Raw genomic sequence first — 26142 nt, 5'->3', positions numbered from 1 at the left:
CTCTCGTGCTCACTTCCTCTCCCAAATAAACACATAACATCTTGAATAAATAAATAGGTCTCTCTTCTAAGATTTCATTTGTTGAAAGAGTTCCATTGGTTAAAACAAACAAAATAAGGAGAAGGGAACTTAAAAACCACCACTCTGAATATGAAAACTCCATTAATAGGATTAAGTTTTCAATCTACATGTAAGGTTCATAGAAGGATCTCTGTCTCAGGGAGATGATTCGGGCCATTTAAAACCCTGCTGTATTTCATTTAATTTGCACAACTGACATATTCCTGGAAAATAATGTCAACTGAACTTTTAAATGAAATCAATTTTTAAAACCCAGTAGACCCTAATTTTAAAAGAAAGCAGCTTTGTATATTTTTATTTTTAAAAAATAGCCATAGATCATATATAAAATATGGGCATGGCTATGTATCAATTAAATTTTATTTACAAAAACAAACAGCAAGCCAGATCTAGCTGTAGTTTGTCAAACCCTACTACAGACATTTAAATCTTTCTTTTATGATCTCTGGAAAGGTAGCCTAGAGAAGCAAAGACTAAGGAACAATAGCCATCCTGTATATTTGGGCAGCAATCATATAAAAAAGGGAATAAAGATGATCTGTTTATTCATGTATTCATTCCACAAATATTAATTGAATGCCTGTGTAGATACCAGGCATATGACTAAGCACTCTGGAATATAGCACTAGACAAGAGAGATAAAATCTCTGCCTTTACTGAACTAATTTCCTGTGGGAGTAAGGAAAAGAAACAGGAGAGCTGTTAAATAATTACACTAAGATGGTGCATGAAGCATAAAGCAAGGGGCTCCCTCCTGGTATAGGCCTCCCTCCACCAAAAAAAAAAAAAAAAAAAGTTAAGTCTGTGCTGCAACCTAAAAGAATAGCAAGTGTCCACCAAGTAAGGTGGGAGTCAGAGAGTGGGAATGCCAGACAGAGGAGAATGAATGTGCAAAGGCAAGGATACAAGTAACATCACTGCACATTTGAAAAACTGTAAAGATCAGTATGACATGCACAGCTGCTCAAGATAGAGCGAAGCAAGCCACAGCTAAAGAGGGAGAGAGGACACAAATCATAAAGGGAAGCCTGTGAGTCACTTTAAAGAGCTTGAACTTTATCCTGAGGGTTGCAGAATGCCTACAAAGGGTCTCAAACTGTGAAATGACAAAAATAGATTGGTGTTTTAGCAGGTTCACTCTGGAGGTTGTGTGGAGGTTGAAAGTAGGGAGACCCATTAAAAGGTTGTTGCTGTAATCCTACTAGGCTGATTATCACCTGTACTAGCTGTGCACAAAGACTGAAAAATGTAGAGGGAGGGCTTCTGCTTCCAAGAGAATTTAGAGAGAATAGCATTAGTGGTACAGGACTAACCCTCCCACCATGAATGGCCACAGAACTATAAAACTGGACAAAAGCTGACAACGATGTTTAGGCATTGGGAAAGAGACAATATAGGACAGCAATCTCTGAGAGAAGAAAAACTTGCGAGGTGACACCAACTGCCGGGCTTTTTGCCTAGGGACCACTTCCCAACTACAGTGACGTGAGCTAGAAATCACGCAGAGCACAAGAGTCTCGCTGACCTGAGAAGACAGAGTTCTGAGTTTGAAGAGTTGGAATCTACAAGGCAAGACACCAGAGAGGAGGAAGCTGTGAGGAGCTTCAACAGTCCCTGTGGGCATCCCCTGTAAGTCCTTGGTTGAATGCTGGGCTGCACACTCATAGGTGCAGCTTCCCAGAGAGTAGCTGCTAAAAGGTTGAAAAAAGAGCAGAAATAATAGGATTTGGGCACTGATGGAGGCTTTTTGCAATCTGTTACAGCCAGAGGGGGAGAAAAACCTCATAAACACGTCATTAATCCCCTGGGCATCCAGAAAAACACCAGAAAGGCCTCACCTTAGGAAGAGACCACCTCTAGAACAGACTTTCTCAACAGGAGTGATATCATCAAAAGGGTGAAAATTAATTCCAGGCAAGGAGGAGGGAGGGGAAAGCAAAAAGAAAAAAAAAATATTAGAAATTGCACAGTACACAAACAGATATATAGTTACCTCTGTGGTACTGAACCTTCACAAGAGATTGGGGGTAAGAGATAATGATGGGGGGGATATCTAAAAGGTCTCATAGGAGGATAATTAGGATAATTAAGAAAAAAAGACTGAGAAATACGATCTTCAAGTACAAACTACTTTGGACCTGCAGCAGAAGCACCTAAAACTAAGCCTTGACAAAATCTTCAGAGGAAGTAGATTTTATAATTTAAGTTTCATTGAGTTAGAGGGGCTTTGGCAACACACAGAGCTTTCTACAAAATCATTTCAGCAAACGTATCCAAGTTGAGGGTGATCAACTGACTTCTAAAAATATTACTCTTTGGAGGAAAATATTTTCAGAGGAAAATAATAGATCACAGTGTCTAGAATGTATCATCTACAATGTCTAGCATACAATCAAAAATTGCCAGATCTGCAAAGAAAAAGAAAAATGGGATATCTATAGTTAAGAAAGGGTAAGCAATAGAAACTGATTCTGAGATAGCCCAGGTGTTGGGTTTTCCAGACAAAGGCTTTAAAATAGTTATTAATATTTTCAGGGAATGAAGAGAAGATATATTCAGAGAATTAAAGGAAAACATTGTCTCCATTAATAAACAAATGAGAATCACAACAGAGAAGTTGAAACTATAAAAAAAAAAAAGAACCACATTTAAATTCTGTAACTGAGAATTACAATAACTAAAGTGAAAAAAGTAGACCTGAGAGATATTTTGGAAGTCATACATTCAGCATATTCACAGTGGAGAATGACTATGGAGGATAAAATAAACAGGACTACAAGACTCTGGCTCAGACAATGGTGTAGGTGGTAGTGTCACTTCTTGAGATAGGTAACGCCGTAAGAAAAGCAGGTTTACGTTGCTCCAAAAGTCAAAACCAGAGGGCAGCTGTGTGGAAACGATAAAGAGCTAGATGATAGGATGACAGAGCAACTAGGGCTCTACAACAGTGCAACTGATTTTGTTGCTAAGGAGGGAGTACCCTTCATAGGACACTACTGGCAGAAAGCGAATTATAGATTCTATAGAAGAAAATCCTACTGTTTGGGACAGAAGATTGGACTGTGCAACATATAATTCCTTTCAAAGTTAATTTCTATTGTTCTTGAGTCATTATGAGACCCCTGCACTGCAATGCATGAACCGGATACAGGCTCAGCAAATACTGTGAAAAAGATGCAGAGGGTTTAGCTCCAGGTTTAGAAGACGATATAATGGGCAGAATAACGTCTCCCATGAAGACATCCGACTCTTAATCCTCGAACCTGTGAAAATGTCAGGTTACATAGCAAAGGGGAATTGAGGTCACTAACCAACTGACGTTAAATTAGGGACATTATCCTGGATTATCCAGGTGGGCCCAGTATAATTAAAAGGGTCCTTAAAAATGGAAGAGTGAGGGAGAAGAAGACAGAAGAAGACATGACTATGGAAGAAAGACACAAAGAGGCATAACATCGCGTGAAAATGGAGAAAAGGGGCCATGAATCAAGGAATGTGAGCAGCTGCTAAAAGCTAAAAAGGTCAAGGAAGTAGATTCCCCCCCTGGAGCCTCCAGAAAAGAAAGCAGCCCTGCAAGCACCTTAATTTTAGCCCAATGAGACCTGTGCCGGACTTCTAGCCTACAGACCTATGAGATGATAAAATTGTGGGGTCTAAGCCACCAACATTTTGGCATCTTTTAATTGCCAGATTTAACATCAGTTGGTTAGTAATCTTAATTCCCCTTTGCTATGTAACCTGACATTTTCACAGGTTCGGGGATTAAGAGTCAGATGTCTTCATGGGAGACGTTATTCTGCCCATTATATCATCTTCTAAACATGGAGCTAAACCCTCTGCATCTTTTTCACAGTATTTGCTGAGCCTGTATCCGGTTCATGCATTGCAGTGCAGGGGTCTCATAATGACTCAAGAACAATAGAAATTAGCTTTGAAAGGACTTATATGATGCACAGTCCAATCTTCTGTCCCAAACAGTAGGGTTTTCTTCTATAGAATCTATAATTCATTTGTTATCCCACTACATTACCCAGAACTGTGCTAATATAGTGGTCACTGTCCATATGTGATTATTTAATTAAAATGAAATAAAAATTGAACCTCAACTCCTCAGTCACAATAGCCACATTTCCAAGGCTCAGTAGCCAGTGGGGCCTAGTGGCCACTGCACCGGACAGTGTAGACAAACCCTTCTATTACTGCAGCAATTTCTGCTGGACGGCACTGACCCCTTCAACGTCTCTCCTCAATTATGGTTTAAGGCCTACAACTTCGTGAAGAGCTATTTTTAGAGCTCTAAGCCTCCTTTCATTTTCTAGATAAAAAGTGAAAACTATATATCTCCAGGAGGAAATAAATAAAATGCCATCGATATAACTAAATCAAATTGGTTTTGAGCCCACCACAGGAGAAGAAATGCCATTCTGGCCTTACTGAGTCAAGCCAGGGGCTTTGTGGAAAGTATTTTCACTGAGCTCAAAGGCTTTTTACTTCAGTTTTTCCCTACATTTATGGCCATTCCTGAAGGTTATGGTTGTAAGAAATAGGAAAATTGAATAGTGAGATTATTGAAATTTAAAATTTGCAAAATATAAAAGGATAAAGTAATGACTGTTGAATTAAAAAAAAAAAAGTCAAAATCATTTCCTCCTCTATAAATTTTCTGGGTTTTATTCACAGTACCAATATGATGAAACCTGAAGGTGTAAAGCAGTTAGTGTCCATGAATAAGGTCATGTTATTCAGAATTACACTGCTGCTTATGAATCATAACTTCCCATTCTAACGTTAAGCTGTCATTTTAAATGCATGCCTTCAAATCTTTTAAAAATTGGTCTTCGCTCATGTAGACAGAACTTCATATTCACCTTGATTTGAAATCGGTGAAATTTATTTTGTTGAAAATCTCTCTGCAGCACAGGCCCTATTTCGCCTCACTTTCCGCCCTGATTCCATGCGCTCACCCCAACCCTCAAGAGCCAAGTCCTGCTCTTCTCCAGCCACGTGCTTTTCCCTAAAACTAACAAAATGTCCAGTCATCCAAGTCCCTTGAAGATGAGAACCAAAACAGGCAGCGGACAAAAGACAACAGACACAGTCTGAAAAGCACACACCTGCCTTAAAAGAACAGAGTCATTGGTTCAAAACCAGGGACTTAAGAAAGACTGCACAGGGGAAGTAGGCACGGCGCTCCGCAGGTCAGGCACAGCGAGCCGCAGAAGCCCTGGCCGCACAGGAGGCCCACCGAGGCCGTGGGCAGCCAGGCGGGCTCCGGGCCTAGCTGCCGGCCTGGGCCGTGGGGGCACGGGGGGTGGTCACGGCGCCACCGCATCCATCACCAGGGGGCCCAGACCTCGCTGCCTTTGCCAGAGATAGTGGGAGACGGACACATGTGCTTCCAGATGGGAGGGGCGGGCCCCTGACGGCACAGGGACACCATCAACTCCCAAGCGAAGTCGTGCCTGCAGCTATGACACGTGTCCCCGGGGTCCGGGGGCAAAGGAAAGGCGAGGCACGACGTCCGAGCCAGGGGAAGCGGCGGCAGGCCATCGGCGGGGATGGGGACAGGACGGGACGGGGGCCCAGGGGGCCCAGGCTGCAAACCGTGAGGCCAGCGCTGCACCCGGGGGGCCGGGGGGATGTGGGCACCATGGCTCCCCGCCGGGAGCAAACCCACGCAGGGCCCCCACGGATGAAGAGCGTCCCCTGCCCACCGGGGTGTCTCACGGGCTTGCGGTCCCTGGGGCCGGTGTTTCGGGGGCGCCAGGGTGTCCAGGCCCCGCTCCCTGAAGCTGGGCGACGGGCAAGCCGCTGTCGCTGTCGCTGGTGTCTCGGGGGCGGGCCCGGACACGGCCTTCTCCTGCGCTGACAAAGCCGCTGGGGCGTGACTTTGAAGGACCACGTCTCCGCTCCCAGGCACAGTCAAAGAAATGGCAAGGGAGCGTAGGATTAAAACACGGCGAGTGGAGCCCTACGCCAGGGGGACGCGCCCGTGCACTAAACGGGCCTGGGGCAACTGTCGCACAAAATCTTAGCGAGGCCACAGGAATGGGCGTGAACGCCTTAACCTACCGTGCTCTTAATGACGGTTCCGCTACCCATCCCTCGGGCTCTGGCCTTTAAGCGGTGACGTTCCTCTAGGCTCAGACTGGACCCTCTTCTTCGTCTCGACCTCACACTGTCCCCAGACAACTTATCAACGCCCTTGATTCCAACTCCTGCCTGCGATGCTGTCCCTCAAAGCGTGTACTCCTCTCAGGCCCCAAACAAGCACACCCACCTGTGCACTTGCCAGCCTCAGGTGAGCCTTTTACATGGGAAACCCCATGTTTCCCAAACTGAACACCTGCTCTCCAAGACCACCAACAGCGAGATCGACCCCTCATGTGTAGTTCCTTAGGGTAAACACCCCCCACAGCCTCCTCATCCCCGAACCTCCCGTCCTCTCCCACCTCTGGAGGCTCAGCTGCCCAACTCTCCTCTTGAAATCCAGATGCGCCCACTTTGCCTCACCCCTTCCAATATGCCGTGTTTTATCCTGATCTCTCTGCCCGGACTACCCTCCTCACCAGCTTTCGTTAATTCCTACTTCTTCACAGCTTGACCCAATCAGTAGTTCCTTAAAGACGCATTCCGGGGGATCCCTGGGTGGCGCAGCGGTTTGGCGCCTGCCTTTGGCCCAGGGCGCGATCCTGGAGACCCAGGATCGAATCCCACGTCGGGCTCCCGGTGCATGGAGCCTGCTTCTCCCTCTGCCTGTGTCTCTGCCTCTCTCTCTCTCTCTCTGTGACTATCATAAATAAATAAAAATTAAAAAAAAAAAAGACGCATTCCGGATTCCTCACACTAATTCACAGCCTCGACGAATACAGTTCATAGCGTTGATTACATATGATGATTGATGGTTGATCACCATACGATGATTATAATTAAATAAGAAGGGACTTTTACGAAGCACGGGCCGTTGGAGCAAACATAGTAAGGGACGGCGATTCGGCAGCAGGAAAAACAAACAAGGTCTCCACTCTCTTGGAGCTACCTACTTGACGTGAAGAAGGACAGACGGCGGGTAAATAGAAAGGCAAGATAATTTCAGATAATAGGTAATATGAGAACGATAAAACGAGCCAGTGCTCAACAAGTAGTAGATAAGCGACCGGAAGGCAACTTGCTATCAGTTTTACGGCCTACTTAAAACGAAAGAAAGCATGGAGTCCCAGCTCCATCACATAGTTCTTAAGACTTAGATTAGTAGACTGGGTTATCTTGTAGGTTTGAAGCACGCGTGGACTCATTCATTTATTCACTCATTCATTCAATAAGCACTTACTGAGCACCGACTACTTGCCGGGCACCACGTAAGGTGCTCCGCATGGGATTCTGTGAACTGACCAAAGAAAATCTGTATGGAGACGGTGCTTAGCGTAAACGACCACATTTCTTGCAAAGACCACGATACATCCAACCCAACACCCAACTTAGGTGTTGGGTTGGATGTCATGCTCTTCGCTAGAAAAAGGTAGACAGCCGCGTCTTCCCATTCATGGTGGTCCCATCCTATAGAGTCCCCATAAACAACATGTTAGAGAGAACCCAACCATGGCCTTTTGGGAAATAGAGCTTGAGGTTCCTACACCTGATCACAACGTTGTCGTCAACCTACCAACGTAGGACCTTGCTTCATGTGCGCTTCTTTTAAAGGCATCGTATTTAGTATCTTTTGGTTCATCGACATCAAACTCACAGCCAACAGGACTCTAATTCATGCCTGAACAAAGTTCATATGACAATAAGTACTTTCTATTTAAGGCACATCACAGCCTTCCTGCGCTTCGGAATACTAGACAGCACTTCAGAGCTACGCTTGAACATCATCCTAAACAGTAATCCCCCGAAAAGGCACAAAAATGCGTCGGTAAATGATCCGGGGCGGGGCGGGGGGGGGGAGATCCTTGTTTACAGTACGAGTGAAGAGAGGAGGAAGAAAAGAGGAAAAGAAAATATAATTCCTGGGATTGAAACCTGGTTCTACTATTTGCTAGCTATGAAATCTTCGGAAAATCACTTTATGGCTCCATGCCTCAGTTTCCCCTTTCCTGAAATAAAAGGCATTACCTATCTTGTGGGGTTACAAGTGAAGATTAAAAGAGTTGACACCGGGAGATCCCCGGGGGGCTCAGTGGTTTGGCGCCTGCCTTTGGCCCAGGGCGTGATCCTGGAGTCCCGGGATTGAGTCCCGCATCGGGCTCCCGGCATGGAGCCTGCTTCTCCCTCTGCCTGTGTCTCTGTGTCTCTCTCTCTCTCTGTGTCTATCATAAATAAATAAATAAATAAATCTTTAAAAAAAAAAAAAAAGAGCTGACACCCATAAGGTGTTTGCTACAGCACCTGACACGCAGGAGGCACCTCTAAGAGTCAGCTATGGACGAGCGGAGCACAGAGCCCTGGGAGACTGTCCTGACCTCTCGGTAAAAGTAGGTGATAAGCACGGAACAGGTGCTGGATGCCCACAGCTACCATTCATCTCCCCGCCCCCTTCTCCACCCTTTCCGTCCCCAAACCTTTTCTTCTTCTTCCCTGAGCCCGTCTCGCCTGCCTCACCCTCCCTGGAGGCCCACAGACGCTGCTGGAAGGTCCCCCTCCCTCAGAGACTTTGCTGACTTGGAGGCAGGCAGCTCTCATTCCAGACCGAAGATGACACTCGCTTCAAGGGCAGCCCCGACAGCTTCTGGAAGGAGCGTGTCTCCCTGCTGGACACCCGAGGGCTGGGGCTGCTGCCGAGGGTAAACCAACCGTCCGCGGGTAGAAGGCGCCCCTGTGTTGCAGCGACGCCCCTTTCCACGGCAGCAGGGGACCAGACCGGCGCCATCCTGCCCACACAGCCCAGGCGCTCGGTGGGCCACCAAGTCAGCGAGCCTCCGAAGCGGCCGAAGCAGAGCCAGATGAGAAACTGGCCACGCCAACGCTAGGCCGGCGCAAAGCAAACCTCCCACGTGCATCCCGCTGGAGACTGGGAAGGAAGCCTGGGCCCGCGCCAGCCGAACAAGGGAAGGCGCACAATGGCCATCGCACACACAAAAGCTCCTCGGGCCGGGGATGGACAAGGGGCCGGGAGCAGAAACACCCGAGCAGCCCTGAGTGCAGGCCTTTGGCTGGGACATGAAGTCCCGCCTGCCAAGGTTGCCAAGGGACGCTCTCAGAGGGCCAAGGGGCGCCGTTCCGGGCAGCGCCTCCGTGAAATGTGTGTGGCACATTGTGCGGCTGCCGAGTCCCCGCTCGGATCGCCTCTCTGGAGCTTCCTCATCTTTCTGATCAGGACAAGAGGCCCTTCGTCACGGTTTTCATGGTATTGGCTTCCAGCTAGATACTTTGGAACATCCAAATTAAGCAGAAAAATGCTTTGAAAATACGTTGCCTTCCCCGGGGAAGGCGGTTCGGGACCGCGGATACGTCCAACACTCATCTGCCTCCACACGTCCGACGTCCGACTACCGCCAACTCCGTTCCATGGCTGCCTTGTCCGTTGGTCTTCGATTTAGCTCATCTGTCCCAGTCACCCTAAGACCACCCCCAAGGATCTGTGCCGCAGGAATCACACCAGACACCCCCGAAATTTGTTTCACTCCATCCTACCTCAAATCCCCGAGAGGCCGATGGTACAGCCCGTCCCCGTCTCGCCGTTGAGGAAGCTGCGGGAAGACCACTTGGCCAGAAATCAGGCGGAGGGCGAGCGACCGAGAGAGGCCCCAAACCCCAGGCAGTCTGGCTTTAGTGGCTACGTTCTTCCCACTATAGTGCCCGTGAGCAGGTGGCTGTAGACGTGCCCTCAGTGGCTGCGAACCCGGGGCGCTTGGGGGGCTCAGTGGGGTGAGTGTCTGACCTCCAGGTCCCGGATGGAGCCCAGCCCCGCTCCCTGCTCAGCCACCAGCCGGCTTCTCTCCCTGTCCCCCGTCACTCGTTCTCTCTCCAATAAATAAAGTCTTAAAACATAAAGAGCAACGGGAGGCAACTTGAAGGGTTTGCCTCTTTCTCCCAGTCCCTCCTGCCTCAGTGAGTCCCACGTCCCCACCTGCTGAGAGCAGCGGGGTGGACTCCGAGACTTTCCAACCTCCCCAGCCTCCGAAGGGCGCCAGGCCCCTGGCACTCGGCCCGTCTGCCCTTAAGCTCCCCGTCTGCCTCCCGCTGAAAGCTCTGCTCGCCCCCGTCCCCAGGGCCTGCCCGGCCTCCAGTGGGGTGACAGGGAGCAGGCCCGGGGCTGCCCTGGTGCCCACCATCCGGGCAGAGGCGAGGCGGCCCCCTCCCTCTCCATCTTCCAGGCCAACGTCCGCGGGGGGCTGGGGGTGGGCGCCGAGGTGCCGGGGCCCGGGCTCCCCGCTGCTGGGGTCTTACCCAGAGGGAGGCCGCGCTCCACCCTCAGCCACGACTGGGATGTCCGCCCTCCGGGACGGGGCGCCCCTGTTTCCACGTTGCCTCTGCGAGGGGCCCATGCCCTCCACATGCCCTCACGGTGGGAGCTGCACCGGGGCTCCCTGCTCCCTCGGCTGGGTCGGGTGCCGCGGGGGCCACCGGGGCCGTGGGGTGACCTGCGGGCCACAGCGGGCCTGAGCACAGACCACGCCGGCGGGCGCACACCTGGCCACCTGCTCGCGGCCACCTGCCGGGGCACCTGCACGGCCTTGTACTCACCGTCTGCTTCATCCCCTAGGCCCCCCGCCTCGCCGCGCTCCCCTGTAACTCCAGGCACAGGAGGGGGCCCCGCCGTCACACGCCCGCGGCACAAAACAGCGACCCCAAGCTGCGACATGCCCTCCTCACCTCTCCGAGCTGCTGCCCTCCTAGGCCAAGCCAAGCTTCTCAAAATTCACCCCTACTTCGGCCCCGATGACACCAGTCTACACCGGGGGTGCACCTCTGGGGGCTCCTTCCCAGTGTCCTGAGCCAGCCGTCCTCGGTGCCTTCTGCTCCCTCGTCCACCTCGTCTCTAACAGCGCCAAGGCCCCGTCTCACCACGGCAGGGGGAGGGGGTGCCCCCAGCCTGCAGCATGCGAGCTCCCCGCTTCCCGAGGCCCAGCTCTGCCCAGACTCCTGCCGCCACTCTCACTGGCGCGCTGGTACTGAGGGCCTGCGGCAGCCCGGCCAAATCACACATTCGCCTGGTGTTTCTTTCTTTTCTTTTTAAAAAAGATTTTATCTATTTATCCATGAGAGACACACAGAGAGAGACAGAGAGGCAGAGACCCAGGCAGAGGGAGAAGCAGGCTCTACGCAGGGACCCGATGTAGGACCCAATCCCAGGACCTCGGGGTCACGCCCTGGGCCGAAGGCAGGTGCCCAACTGCTGAGCCCCCAGGGATCCCCCGCGTGGTGTTTCAAGCACGTCCTGGGTACGTTCCTGCCCTTACCGATGTCGTCCTCATGGCTGGGGCGCCCTCCCCCCAGTCGCATTGCGCTCAGCCTTTAAGACCCAGCTCAAGATCCATCTCGCAGACACAACTCCAACCACTGAAATCTTGCCCTTCTCCAAAATGGCAGCACTTATCAAGAGTATCACTCTCTTGCACTGACTCACACACAATTGTGTGTTTTAATAAAATCCGATTCTTCCACTGGTTTTCAAAGGAAATCCACTCGACAAATCTTCATTGTGATTCCTATGGCTTTACCGGTATTTGTAGATAATGAGGAAGGGCTACGTTATATGGAGCAGAGCATCTCACACGCCGAATCCCCGTTTGGCTTGCCTCTCTCCCAAAGCCACCTCTCACGCCACCGTCAGTGACTTTCTTGACCCTCCTGCCTTTCAGATCCATCTCTCTTTCGGAAAACTGAGGACCAGCCAGGCCTCGAAGGTAAACTCCTGCCCAAGCTTAACGAAAGCATCTTCTTAAGAAAGACACTTTTCCCAGCAAAGGAATTCTCATACCGGTTACCCAAGATGACTCTACTTTGTTGCCTGTTCCCATTTATATTATCGTTCAAATATAGTTCTTGAGTCCTTGATTAAATTCTAAACATCCAGAGAAATGCCAGTAACACTGACAACACTGGTGGCCGTGGTAGTCCTCGATACTCTGACGCCCCGAAAACAGTGTTATTCGCAAAGGTGGTGCTTGTAGATACCTGCTCAATAAATGAGGAGAGGTGACACAAAAAGAAGCACCAGTGAAGTGAGTTTGAAGAGTGGGCCCCGAAAGGTCGTGTAAACATCCCAACCCCCAGAACCTACGAATAGAACCTTATCTGGAGGAAGTGCCTTTGCAGATACAGTCAAGGATCCTGAGATGGGGTCATTCTGGATGACCTGGTGGGCACTCAGTGCAATGACAAGGGTCCTCACTAGAGACAGAAGAGGAGAAGACACAGAACACAAAGGAGAAGGTCAAGTAGAGACAGAAATAGCGCCGAGGAGTTATGCAGCCACAAGCCAAGGGACAGGAGCAGGAGGAGTCTTCCCTAGAGCCTCCAAATGGAGCAAAACCCGGCCAACCCCTTCATTCCAAACTTTGGCCTCCAGAACTATGAAGGAATAAGTAAGTCACCAACTTCATGGTATTTTATTGCAGCAGCTCGAAGAAACTAATACAAGATGCTCCTGCATATTTATTTTTCCAGTAGGAAAATATTCCCCCAGAGATGGTCATAAACAAAACAGATGCTGTGCTACGCATTTCAGATATGCAAGGACATGGATCTTGGACCATGGACGTGGATCTTCTACATGCATCTTGCCTTGGAGGGACTGTGTTTCATAAAAGACCACAGATGTCGTCTTATCTTCATGTCATGAGAACAGGACGTCATACTAGGGCTGGGAGAGAGGACCCCCGGCCAGCCTTTCCTAATTCCTGTTATTATCAGGAGAGAACATAAGCCTCTGAAAAAGTCAGCAACTACAGCGCCCAACGGAGCAGGGCACCCATCATTTCCCCTGCATTAGACGTGTCAGCTTCGCGTCACAGCTCAAAGAGGGTTGCAGGAAGATAGCGAAAGAGAGCACCTGTGGCTGCAGAGGTGAGACAAAACCATTCACTGAACTATCGCACCCTGACAGGAGAAAACTATCCCTTTTTTTGGAATAATGCTTCCAGGTGCATGAGCTGACAGCAGGAGACTTCTTGGACAAACTTTGGCACAAAAGGAAGCAGGTAGCTGGGAATGAAGAACAAATTGCATGCGCAGGCTGTTATTTTCAGAAAGGTGAAGGCAAACGAGTGAGAAGGAAAGTAAAAGCTAAAAAAAATCACACTCACACCTAAACCCCATGTCATAAAGACAACGGCTGTTTAGCCCGAAACACAGCATTGATCCTTGTCCCCTCTAGACCTTGTACTAATAGCTGATCCAGAAAGAGCATGCTCATTTAAGGCAACTCTTAATAAGGGAAAAAAATTATATGCAAGCCACAAAAAAGAAAAAAAAAGGCACAGGAAAAAAGGAGGGGCACACAAAAAATATTGCCACAAAACAGGAAAATTGTTGCCAAATACAATGCCATGAATTAGAAAATAAGCATATGCCTCTATGTCAACGTGCAAAAGCTCAAATAAATTAAAGTGAAGCAATAGAAAGAGATGATTTATGTATCAGCAGGGTCCCATAAAAAAGAGAAAAATGAAACCATCAGACAAATGAAAACCATATTAGAGACAGCCTAAAGAGACTAAATATTGCGGAAAACAAAGTAAGGATCATGAAGGACACAAATGAGGAAAGTAGAATAAAATGCAAGTGACTGAGTTAAAAGTGATTTCAGCAGGGGCGCAAGGGTGGCTCAGTCGGTGAGGCGTCTGCCTTCAGCTCAGGTCATGATCTCGGGGTCCTGGGATCCAGCCCCGCATCGGGTTCCCTGCTCGCAGGGGAGCCTGCTTCTCCCTCTGCCTGTTGCTCCCCCTGCTTGTGCTCTCCCTCTCTCTGTCAGATAAACAAAAACCAAAATCTTTTCTTTAAAAAAGCGATCACAGCAAAAATAAAATGTTTCAAATAATTACAGCAAAATGATACACATGAAAGTCAGAAAATGGAAATCAAAGATGCACCCAACTAGTGTCTCCAAACAGCATAATCAAAACAATGAAATAGGATTAAATCCATTATTTTTCCCTAGACAGAGAAAGACATTAAAACAAAGTATTTTATATCCAATAAAACAGTTGTTCGGGAATAATGACAGCTGGCAAACGTTTTTCGAGCATGCAAGAACCAAACCAAAGAATTTTATTTCCTCCCTTCCCTTTATCATCCCTGGAAGGAACTGTTAGCTCATGAGCTTTAGCCAATCAAGAAACAAATGAGAAAACTCTGGCTAAAATACCTTATAATAGCACTGAATTCCCAGCATAGTGAATCTTAGAGCAAAACACAAATATATAGATTATGGTTATAGGGGCTGAGTGGATATATTATATGCACCACATCTTTACCCACGCGTCTATCGATGGACACTTGAATTGCTGCCATCATTTGGCTGTTGTCCATAATGCTACAATAAACCTAGGGGTGCATATATTCTCTCAAATTAGTGTTTTCATATTCTTTGGGGAAACACCCAGCAGTGTGATTACTGGATCATAGGGTAGTTCTATTTTCAATTTTCTGAGGAACTTCCCTACTGTTTGCCACAGTGGCTGCACCAGTCTACATTCCCACCAACAGTTTCTCCGCATCTTTGCCAACACTTGTTTTTTTTGTGTCTGGTGTTTTTTTATTTTAGACATTCTGGTAGGTGCGAGGTAGTATCTCACTGTGGTCTTGATTTCCATTTCCCCGACAATGAGTGATGTTGAGCATCTGTTGTGATTTATACATTTATATCCTACATGTAGGACTATTACTCAGCCATAAAAAAAAAAGAATGAAATCTTGCCATTTACAATGACACAGATGGAGCTAGAGAGTATAATGCTAAGCAAAATAGTCGGAGAGAGACAAATACCATATGATTTTACTCATATGTAGAATTTGAGAAACAAATGAACAAGAGGAATAAAAGGGAGCAAACTAAAAGACAGACTTAGCTATAGAGAACAAACAGGCGGTTGCTAGAGGGCAGGTGGGTGAGGGGAGGGGTGAAATATGAGAAGGGGAGTTAGAGTCCACTTCATCTCGGTGAGCACTGACGCAACGCTGTAAGCTAACTATACTGAAAATAAAATAATAAACAAATAAATACCTCTTTAAAAAAATAAGTGGATATGTTATAAGCCCCAACACATAGCAACGTATAATTAACAAAAGTTGGGAGCGCACAGGGACAAGAGAGCCGGCAGTAGGATACTCCTGCTGACTTCCTCATCTTACAGAGGCCGGGGCAGCAGATACCCACGGAACCTACAGAACTCCCTCCCTGCTTCTTTGTTGGTAAAGCCAGGAGGCTCTCCTCAACTCCAGGGAACTATCCTTGATCACTCTAAGTCAGTCTTGGTGAATCTATTTCCCGTAAAATAAGTGGTTTTAGCATGAACATGTGACTCCACTCCAGCCACGAGACATGAGAGGGTCTTTGTTTCCTTGCTCTTATGAAGAAACGTAAGAATGGGTTCTGGGTGCCTAGACGTGCAGGTCAGGTCTTACGGTTTGGATTCTTTCTCACCATCTGAGACTCGATCGGCCTCCCAGGAGTTTAGGTTGCAAAATACGGGCGCATGAGTAAGATCAAGATTTAGAGGGAGGGGAGACGGAAAAGCGTCTTCTAAGCTGTATGAACCTGTGGTTGCTCAGCAACCAGGTGAAAAAGACATCACAACAAAAGGAACCACTGACTGAGAATCCAGATAGTGAGCCTGGACAAGAGAGACGAGAAGGGGCACCTGTGGTTCCTGGACCTGAATGGGAAAGCCAAAGCCAGGAAATGCGTTTGGAAAAGACCGGGGAGGGGGCGGGGGGGAGGAGTGTGGTGATGGCCTTGATGTGCAAGGGAGGACTCCACGTAATCCAGCACCTGCTGAAATTCCAGAAGCAGGTGATGGACAGTCAGAAGTTAAAAAAGAAGAAAAGCTGAAGCCACACATGTGTTTTGTTATGTTGATATTTTGGCTTAAATTCTCTCAATAACGCTTTACAGTTTGCTCAGGAAAAAAAAGAAAAAAGAAGACAAAACAGTACTTATCTCTCACCACAGAAATATAGCAAGTTCATGCCTATAAATGCAACCAAGAAGACAACCGTGAGGACAAAAGCCTACCCCCTCCTCTCTCGCAACTCTCAGTTTGTTTCTTATGACTAAGAGTCTCTTATGGTTTGTCTGCCTCTCTGATTTCATCTTGTTTTATTTTTCCCAGGTTTGTTTCTTTTAGTAACTGGAATCATGCTGTATGTGTTGTTCTTTGATGTGCTTGTTGGAATGTTCTCAGCCTAGAGAACTCCTTTTATCCATTATATATTCCACAGAATTAGTGTTTACTATTTGGGTTAGTTCATTCTGCTATAATTATGCCCATTTTTGTGCACAAACTTGAGCACGGGGGCTGGAATTTGAGGGGAAGAGTATCAGTTGCATCCTTGTCAATCTGAGGTGAAAGTGTGTTGACTTGGCATTGAGGAGGTGGCAGGCAGTACATGCTGACTCCAGCAGGAGGGCAGATGACTGTGGATTCGGGCCCCACAGGCTGAATGCACTGTGTGTGACGGGGATGTGGCTGGTTTTGCTCCCGGTCATGAATTCCTCTAATGTTTGTTTTTCTGGGAAACTCTCTCTCTCCTTCTATTCTGAATGAAAGCCTTGTTGGATGAGGGGGGTGGGGTTGGGGAACCGGGTGATGGACATCAAGGAGGACATGTGATGTAATGAGCACTGGGCATTACAGACGTCTGATGAATCACTGACCTCTACCTCGGAAACTAATAATACACTATATGTTAATTAATTTAATTTAATTTTTTTTAATGGGGGGGAAAAGAGCCTACCTGCTGAGGACAAAAGAGTGAAAGAGACAGAAAAACCTGGGCTCTGATGACATTGTTGGAATAACAGAACTATCTCACGTCCCGATTTCTTAGTACCAAGACAGCATATGTCTTCATTTGTTAAGCGACCATTAGGTGGGTTTGCAGTCTGACTGATGAAAATATTCTAACTGATATAGTTGAGGTCAAAATATATCACCTAAGACCACTAAATCAAGTGCTAGAATTACATATATATTTAAGTGTAAAGAGATATAAAGAAGAATATAATCTTATCCATTTTGGGCTGAGAGTAGTAGGAAGAAGTGGAAGTTTCCAAGTCCCCCAGTGGTACACGGTTCTATGTGAAAATACAGTTGTAAAGATAACTGCTAAAACAAAAACACAAATCTTCCAAATTATCAGAAAATACACATTCCCCCCACAAGGCAGAAATATACTTCATGTTGTGATTTTAACAACAACAACAAAGGCATGATGACAAAACTAAAAACAACCAATGAGTGCCATAAATACATGACCTAAACACACCTATTAAAAGAAAAGACTCTTAGACTGAATCTCAAGCAAAATCCAACTACCTGCTACATGTAAGAGGAACATCTTAGATTCAGTAACTCAGGGAGGCTGAAAATAAAAGGAAGGTTAAAGGCTATAAGAGAAAATAGCAAAAGAACAACAACAACAAAAAAAAGCAAAGCAAAGCAAAAAAAGAAACACACAAAACCAAGGGTCATGGTATTAGTATCCGATGAGTTTGAACGCAGAGCAAAATGCATTCAATGAAAAAAGACAGCTTATAATATTAAAGGATACAAGCCAAAATGATGATTAATTGTTATGAATATCTAAGTGCCCAATAATATAGCATCACTATCCATTAAAAAACCTACAAAAAATACAAGTTTTAAACTAGAAAATAAAATCTCAGCAATAAAAAACTTTAATTCTTTTCTTCCAATACATGACAGAGTAAGCAGACAAAATATGCCTCAGAATATACAAAATATAAATAAAATAAGGTATACACTCTGAAAATAGAGGATATACTTTCTTTCCAAGATCCACTAGTAAATTCACAAAACTGATTATTTGGAAACCAGGAAAATTTCAGCAAGTTCCAAAAATGGAGAAGCAATATAGACATCTGTGATCATGATGCAATAAACAAAAATAAAAAAAAAAACAACTAGAAAACACAAAAGCTCTACCATCAGGATATTTTTAATTTCTGTTCACTTTTGCATCAAAGAGGAAAGAAATCAAAACAGAAAATGCAAGATATCTAGAAGATAAAGAAAAGCAATATATATATATATTTTTTAACTACATAGAAACACAAGATAATTACGCTACCAGGAGAGATAGGTAAAAATGTTAAGAAACAAGGGAGAATGAAAAATATGATTTAAGCACTTAAGAAGTTAAAATAAAAGAAAGGGATGACAAAAGGAAAAAAAATAGTAATAGTGCTGGAAAACCTGGACAGCCACATGCAAAAGAATTAAACTGGGCCACTTTCTTCATCATATACCAAAAAAAAAAAAAAAAAAAAAAAAAAAAAAACTCAAAATGGATTAAAGACCTAAATATGAGACTTGAAACCATAAAATTCCTAGAAAAAAACAAAGGCAGTAATTTTTCTTTCTTTTTTTTATTTTATTTTTTTTTAAATTTTTATTTATTTATGATAGTCACACAGAGAGAGAGAGAGGCAGAGACACAGGCAGAGGGAGAAGCAGGCTCCATGCAGGGAGCCCGATGTGGGATTCGATTCCGGGTCTCCAGGATCGCGCCCTGGGCCAAAGGCAGGCGCCAAACTGCTGCGCCACCCAGGGATCCCAAAGGCAGTAATTTTTCTGACAGTAGCAACATTTTTCTAGATATGTCTCCTCTGACAAGGGAAAGAAAAGCAAAATTAAACTACTGGGACCACATCAACATAAAAGCTTCTGCACAGCAAAAGAGACCATCGACAAAACAAAAAGGCAACCTGCTGAATGAGAGAAGGTATTTCCAATGATATATCTGATAGGGGGTTAATATCCAATACATATAAAGAAGTTATACAACTTAATACCAAAATAACAAATAATCCAATTTTAAAACGGGCAGAGGACCCGAATGGACACTTTTCCAAAGAAGACATCCAGATGGCCAACAGACACATGAAAAGATCCTCAGCATCACTCACCACCAGGGAAATGCAGATTAAAACCACAATGAGATATCACTTTATACCTGTCAGAATGGCTGAGATAAAGAACACAAGAAGTAACGAGTGCTGGCAAGGATGTGGAGAAAAAGGAACCCACCCTTGTGCACTGTTGGTGGGGATGCAAATTAGTGTAGCCGCTGTGAAAAACGGTAGAGAGGTTCCTCAAAAATATTTTTATTGAAAATAAAATAACCATGATCCAGTAATTCCACTCCTGAGTATTGACCCCAAGGAAACAAAAACACTAATTTGAAAGGCTGTCTGCACCCCTATGTTTATTGTAGCGTTACTTACAATAGCCAGGATATGGGGGCAGCCCAAGTGTCCCCCAACTGAGGGATGGGTAAGGAAAACGCGGCATATTTATATCTACAATGGAATATTACTCACCCATCAGAAAGAATGAAATGTCGCCGTTGCAACGACACGGATGGACCTAGAAGGTATAATGCTAACTGAAATAAGTCGGTCAGAGAAAGGCAAATACCCTAAATACCAAGACAAAGACATCTGCCATACAAATATCAATACCATACGATTCACTCATATGTGGGATTTAAGAAACAAAATACATGAGCAAACAAACAAAAAAGACAAAAAACAAACTCTTCAATACAGAGAACAAATTGGTGGTTGCTAGAGGGGGGTGGAGGGGCAAAATAGACAAAACGGCTTGATGAGCACCGAGAAATATACCGCATTGTTGAATCATTGTATTGTACACTTGAAACTAATATAACGCTGAATGTTACTTATACTTGAATTAAAAATAAAAAAGTAAAAAAGTAATAGAAATAAATTTGAAATTAATGAATTAGAAAACCAGAACATACAAGAACTAATAAGTAAATCTAAGAGTTGTTTCTTGGATGAAGGGAGAGAGGGACAGAAGTAGAAAACCTTTAACTTGCTTAATTTCTCTGGAAGGAAAGAAATCAAGGGGGGGTGTGGGAGGAAGCACAGAAATAGAAGAAGTTAAAGGAATCCCAGAACACCTCTTTGCTTAATAATTTTTATTATTTATTTATTTATTTATTTTTGCTCATTCATTTTTAGTAAACTTGAGGACTATGATGAAATGGATTATTTTCTAAGAAATCTCACCCCAGATGAAATTGAAAATTGAATAGGCCAATGTCCTTATGTAGGACAAGTTGTCAAACATTCACTCCCCACAAAATAGCTCAGCACAGTTGATTTCACAAGGGGAATCTTGCCAAATCCTTAGAAGATAGATAACCCCAATGCCATTCGAAGTGTTTTAGAGCATAGAAAAAAGGAAAGCCTCAAAATTATCTTTATGAAGATATAAACCCCCCTAAAGACAGTGCAGAGAAAAGTACAACAAAGAAAATTAAATGTCTCCACAGATTCTGAAAAAACTTTTGATAAAATTCAACATCCTTTATGACAAAAATTTTTATTGTATACTGTATTAAGAATAAATGGATTTTCCTCAGCATAAAATATCTTTATTGCGTCTCTAAAGCCATCATATTATGCCTAGTAAAAATACTATTAATATTCCTAATAAAGTCAAGTTAAAGATAAAGATGTCCACTATAATCACCATTCATTCTTTTGGAGATCCTGGCAATATTAGACAATATAAATAATCAGGTGTAAAACTTGAAAGGATCTGGTAAAATTATCATTATTTTTAGACAATATGATTATTTACCTGCACAACACAAGAGAACCAACTGAAAAACTATAATCAATAAGAGAATACATTACATTCATCAGTAGATGAATATCAGCATAGTGACATTGCTACAGCAAAATGCAAACAACACTGACAGCAGATATAAAGGATTAGTAGATTACAATTAAAATAGCAACCAGGGTGCCCCGGTGGCGGAGTCAGCTAAGTGTCTGACTCTTGATTTCAGTTCAGGTCCTGGTCTCAGGGTCCTGGGATCCAACCCAAGCACAAGCGGGGCTCTGTGCTGGGCGTGGAGCCTGCATAAGGTTCTCTCTCGCCCTCTCCCCCTGCCCCTTCCCCCACCGTTAGTGCGTGCACCGCGCTCACTCGCTCGCTCTAATAAATACATATATACATACACACATGCATACGCAACCAAAAGTCATAAAATAGCTAAAAATGTATAACAAAAAGTACAAACAATCTATATGAAGGAGACTCCTAAGGGTTACTGAAGGACACGTAAGCAGTTAACAAGTGAGAAGATGAAGCATGGTCAAGGATAAGAAAATGACGCATATTAAAGATGTCAGTCTAAAGATATCAAAGTTTAAAGATTCATTATGGAGTTCACAGGAAAAATAAATAAACAAGAATAACCAGGAACATTCTGGAAAAAGAAGACAAGTGATCAAGGATTAGCACTCTGAAATATTAAAACCTGCTGCAGAGCTGTAATATTTAATACGAGTGAACAGGCCAAGAGATCAATGATACAGAATAGAAAGCTCACAAATGGATTCAAATACAGTCAGAAATTGTAAATGGGATGAACAAAAGCTTGAATCCCATGGAAAACAGTGAAGTATTCAACAAATGGTATGAAAACAAAACAAAACAAAAAACCTCATAGCTAAATAGGAAAAAAAAATAGCAAGTTGGGTCTCTAGATTATATCTTCCACCAAAATAAATCCCACATAGATCAAGGATTTAAATGTACAAACCATCAAAATGCTATAAGAAAACAAGATTCTTAAAAAACAATTTCAGAGCAGTAACAGATTTTCTGATTATGTCACGGAACTCAGAATCCACAGAAGAGTGATGAATTTGACTAATATACAGAGAAACAAAAGATTTTTCATGGCAAAAATAAAAAAAAGATGTCAACAGATAAATCACTAAGAAGCTAAGAAAAATATTTACAAACCATAACACACTGGGCTGACGTCATAAATCCACCCAGAACTCTGACAAACCAATGAGAAAGGACCAATAATGCTTTAAAAATAGACAAAAAACATGAGCGGACACTTCACGGAAAACACAAATGACCCTCAAGCTTAGGAACAGCTGCTCGCCGTCGGCCGAGGCAGGCAGGCAAGCTACTGCCCGTCCGGCCCGTCCCTGTGAAGGCGGCGAGGGCAGGGGAAGCAGGCCGGGCGCGCGGCCGGAGAGCGCTCCTAACGGATGCAGGCACTTACGATATATGGACATACGTGTGATTTATTTATGTGAGAGAGAGAGAGAGAGAGAGAGAGAGAGAGAGAGAGAGACGGCCCGAGTGTCGGGGGCCCCCCGGGGGGCTCAGTGGCTTGGCACCTGCCTGCAGCCCAGGGCGTGACCCCGGGGTCCCGAAATCGAGTCCACGTCGGGCTCCCTGCATAGAGCCTGCTTCTCCCTCTGCCTGGGTCTCCGCCTCTCCCCCTCTCTCTCTCTCTCTCTCTGTGTGTGTGTCTCTCATGAAAGAATGATTAAATAAATAAATCTTAAACAAAAATTACAAATATGCCCGGAGCGCTTATTCTTCTGAAGGCGGGGTCACTGTTGCGGGGATTCTGGTTCTGTTCGGGGGCAGGCGGGAGAAATTCCACCTGTAAAGGTATCCGTGTTTCAGTTCTCCGTGTGATGATGATCTCAAATAAATAAATAAATAAATAAATAAATAAATAAATAAACAAATAAATAAATAAATAAGACAACACTGGCTCTTTTTACAAAGTCCTTTAAATCATGTCTGTTCTTAAGCAAATCTGTTGCCAAACATCAAAAGGGTTTTTTTTTTTTTTCTGCTGTTACATCCGGAGATGAACTATTTTTCAAAGGCATTTCTTATTTTACTAAAAACAGAACAAAAATCAAGACTCCCGAAGGTCTGTGGGATACAGGTGCAGCAGGGCCTGAAGGGAACGTGTCCGCAGACAACAGGCCGACTCCTGCGGATTCCCGCGCTGCTGGGGTCCCGTCTGCAGGACGCCGGGCGAGCTCCGGCCTGGAGGCACGTGCCTGCGTGGAGCGGCCCGACAGGCCTTGGCCTGCAGAGACGTGACTCTGATGCAGCGGTTCGCAGCCAGATGTGTCGTCTTATTTATCCCTTTAGTGTCTACGCGAGCCTTAAGGAGACGTAAACCCGAGTGAGGGCGACCCAGAGCGGCCCAGAGGCATCGGGTCGACGCGTTCCCCACCGCACAGCTACGGGTGGGTCTCACGTCCAGGCAGCACGAGGTGTGTCCATCAAAGTCTCAGCCCACGAAGCGTCTGAGCCGCATCACCAAGGAAAAGACAGAAGGGTCGGAAAACACATATTTCGGTCCCGTCCGCTTGTCAGACTCCCTTCCTCTGTGGAACCCTTTGTGTTTCCAGCTGGTTTCCCTCCGGGGTGGGGGGGACCCGAGCTGTGCCAGCTTCGGGTGCTCATGGCGCGTACGCTGCGTCACCTGCTAAGACAGTTGTCCTATGCCCGGTGTCATCGTTTTCATCCAATAGTTATTTTAGAAACGAGACTGTTCCTAGTGCAACCAGATGGCCCAGTCTCTCCGTCCAGCTTCGTAGCAGGTGCAGGTGCTGGGAAGGCCCCGGCGGGCGTGGTGGGTTCTCAGGGTGACCCCAGCCGCCGCCCTCGCTCAGCATTTTCCTGGATCGCCTCCCCGGGGCATTGGAGCGGGGGCTGGGGCTCCGTGTCATCGTGCGTCCCCTGCGCACAGCAAGGGCCTACGACCCTAGTGGCCCCCAGGCCACTGCTCTGACCCCACGGGGCCCCCGACGCGCAAGGTGCCCGCCTCACACCTCCGCAGCCAGTGTCCCCTCCTCCCCGGGGCAGCTCGGCACCTGCAGGCTCGGCTCGAAGGCCCCGGCTCAACGAATCCGTGACAGCGCCCTGCAAACCGCGGCGACCCCTGATGCTCGCGGCCCCCCTCCTCCCCCGTTTCTGCATCAGACATGGAGCTTCCAAACCCGCTATGACATTAGCCTGCGCACCGGCGTGCCGTCCCCGTCCCCATCCCCGCTGTCATGTGGAAACTCCCTGAGGGCAGCAGCGTGCACCGGCTGCGGTCACGGCCGTGTCCGTGGGCCCCAGAGCCGACAAGCCCGCGGCAGGTGCCGGGCCGACCCCGCAGGACACGGGCTGCCGCTTTGTGACCTATGGCAGACGCTGCAGCTTCACAAGTGGGCCGAGATGTCCGTGAAGCTCTATCTTGGCCTCCTTTTCGCTTGTAGGGGGTTATTATTATCTTTATTATTATTATTATTATTATTATTATTATTATTATTATTACATACTAAGCTGCTGTTGGATATTGCATAGAAAGACAATTGCCTGCTTCTACAAAAACAGACATCTTCATCCATTTCACTTAACTCTCTAAGAACTCCCCTAAATCCGTAAGAACTCCTCTAAACCCTGAGATCTGATGACGTCTACTTTTCTAGCGGATTCCCGAAAATCGTATTAGGGAATTGTCGCTCCAGTTAAAATTTACTAACAGGTCTTCAAAAATATTCTTCAGGCACATTCAGTGGTAACGAGGGGAGAATCCAAGACGCTGAACATTCATCTATTCCACAAACACCAACCAAGAGTTAGCAGGAAGTCTCTCCTTTTCCCAATTCTCGGAGACGAGCTGCAGATCCCTCATACGACTCTTCTTTCGTCCCAAGCACTAGAATTACTTGGAAGAAGGTTCTGTGACTCTAGTCCAGGACGGCAGACCTCAAACCGACAGGTTCCTTGTTGCAGCTGCCGCCCCGGAGCCGCCCCATTTGTTTTTTCTTTTGTTTCGCGTGATTCACACGGACTTGACGGGACAGCGGCTACCACTGCACTGACGCCCCACGTCCTGGGGGGGACCTTCTCCCCGGCAAGGTGGGAGCTGAACAGGATCCCAAGTACCACTTCGACGCCGTAGCCCCCACGGCTCCTCGTGGAACGTCAGCGATCTTTAGAGTGTGTCCGCCCTCCCGGACGTCCGTGCACATGCTCCCCCCGCACACTCGGGTTCGCGGGTCCCGTGAGCCTTGTGCTTCTACACCGTCTTCCGCACTCCTGCAGCTCCAGCCACCACCATGCTGGACGTAGTGCAGAAATTCAGAATTAACGTTTGCCAACCAGCGTCCTACAGGCGGACACAAAGAGTCAAGGTCATCGACCACAGGAAAGGGAACTACCCCAAAGTATATTAAGGTTTTTTCATTACACTTTTGGGGATAATCGTAGAGTCACGTGCAGTTTTAAGAAAGAAACAGAGCGATCCAAGTTCCCTTTACCGATTTTCGCCCGATGTGGGCGAAATCTTACAAAACTGTGGTCAGTGTCAGAACTGAAACGGTTAAGGGACAGAGCAATTCTTTTAGCCATTCTTTCAGGGTACGTCTGTGTAGGGTTGTTTCCTTTTACCTGAGAATTTCTTGATTTCCCTTTTGTCCCTGAAGGATATGTTGGCTGGGTATAGGATTCTAGGTTCAGTTATTTTCTTTTAGCAACTGAAAAATATTGTGCCCCCATTTTCCAGCCTCCATGGCTTTTGATGAGAAATCCACTCTCATTTTAATTATCCCCCCCCCCCATGGGTAAGATGCCATTTTTCTCTGGCTGCTTTCGGGATTTTTTGCCATGAGTTTTCAGAAGTGTGATTATGCTGTGCGTTGACCTCAGTCTCCTTGGGCTTCTCCTCCCCTAGTGGGAGTTTGCTCAGCCTCCTGAATCTCAAGGTTTATGTCTTTATCAAAGTTGAGAAGTTTTCAGCCGTTATTTCTTTGAGGGTCATTTTTCAACCCTGATTTCTTCCTCCTTTCCTTCTGAGACTCTGATGATACAAATGTTATATTTTTTCTTATAGTACTATAGCTCCCTGTGGCTCTGCTCATTTTTTTTTTTTTGCAATCTATTTTTTTCTCTGTTGGTCAGATCATTCCATCATCCAGTTTACTGCTTTTTGATTCCGTCCCATTTTACTGTTGAGCCCATTTACTGAGATTCTCATTTTACTTACGGTATTTTCCAGATGTAGAATTTC

General features: G+C 46.0%; 1 protein-coding gene across 2 annotated transcripts in view; it reads right to left on the bottom strand.

Moving 5' to 3' along the window:
* The window catches only part of CPQ (carboxypeptidase Q), a 402483-nt gene that overhangs the window by 358004 nt on the left and 18337 nt on the right, over positions 1-26142 (bottom strand). The gene's annotated exons all lie outside the window — the stretch shown is intronic.

This window comes from Canis lupus, chromosome 29, assembly GCF_003254725.2.
Source record: "Canis lupus dingo isolate Sandy chromosome 29, ASM325472v2, whole genome shotgun sequence".
Classification (NCBI taxonomy): Eukaryota; Metazoa; Chordata; class Mammalia; order Carnivora; family Canidae; genus Canis; species Canis lupus.
The sequence above is the reverse complement of the archived record's forward strand: the minus strand, read 5'-3'. Positions and strand labels throughout refer to the sequence as shown.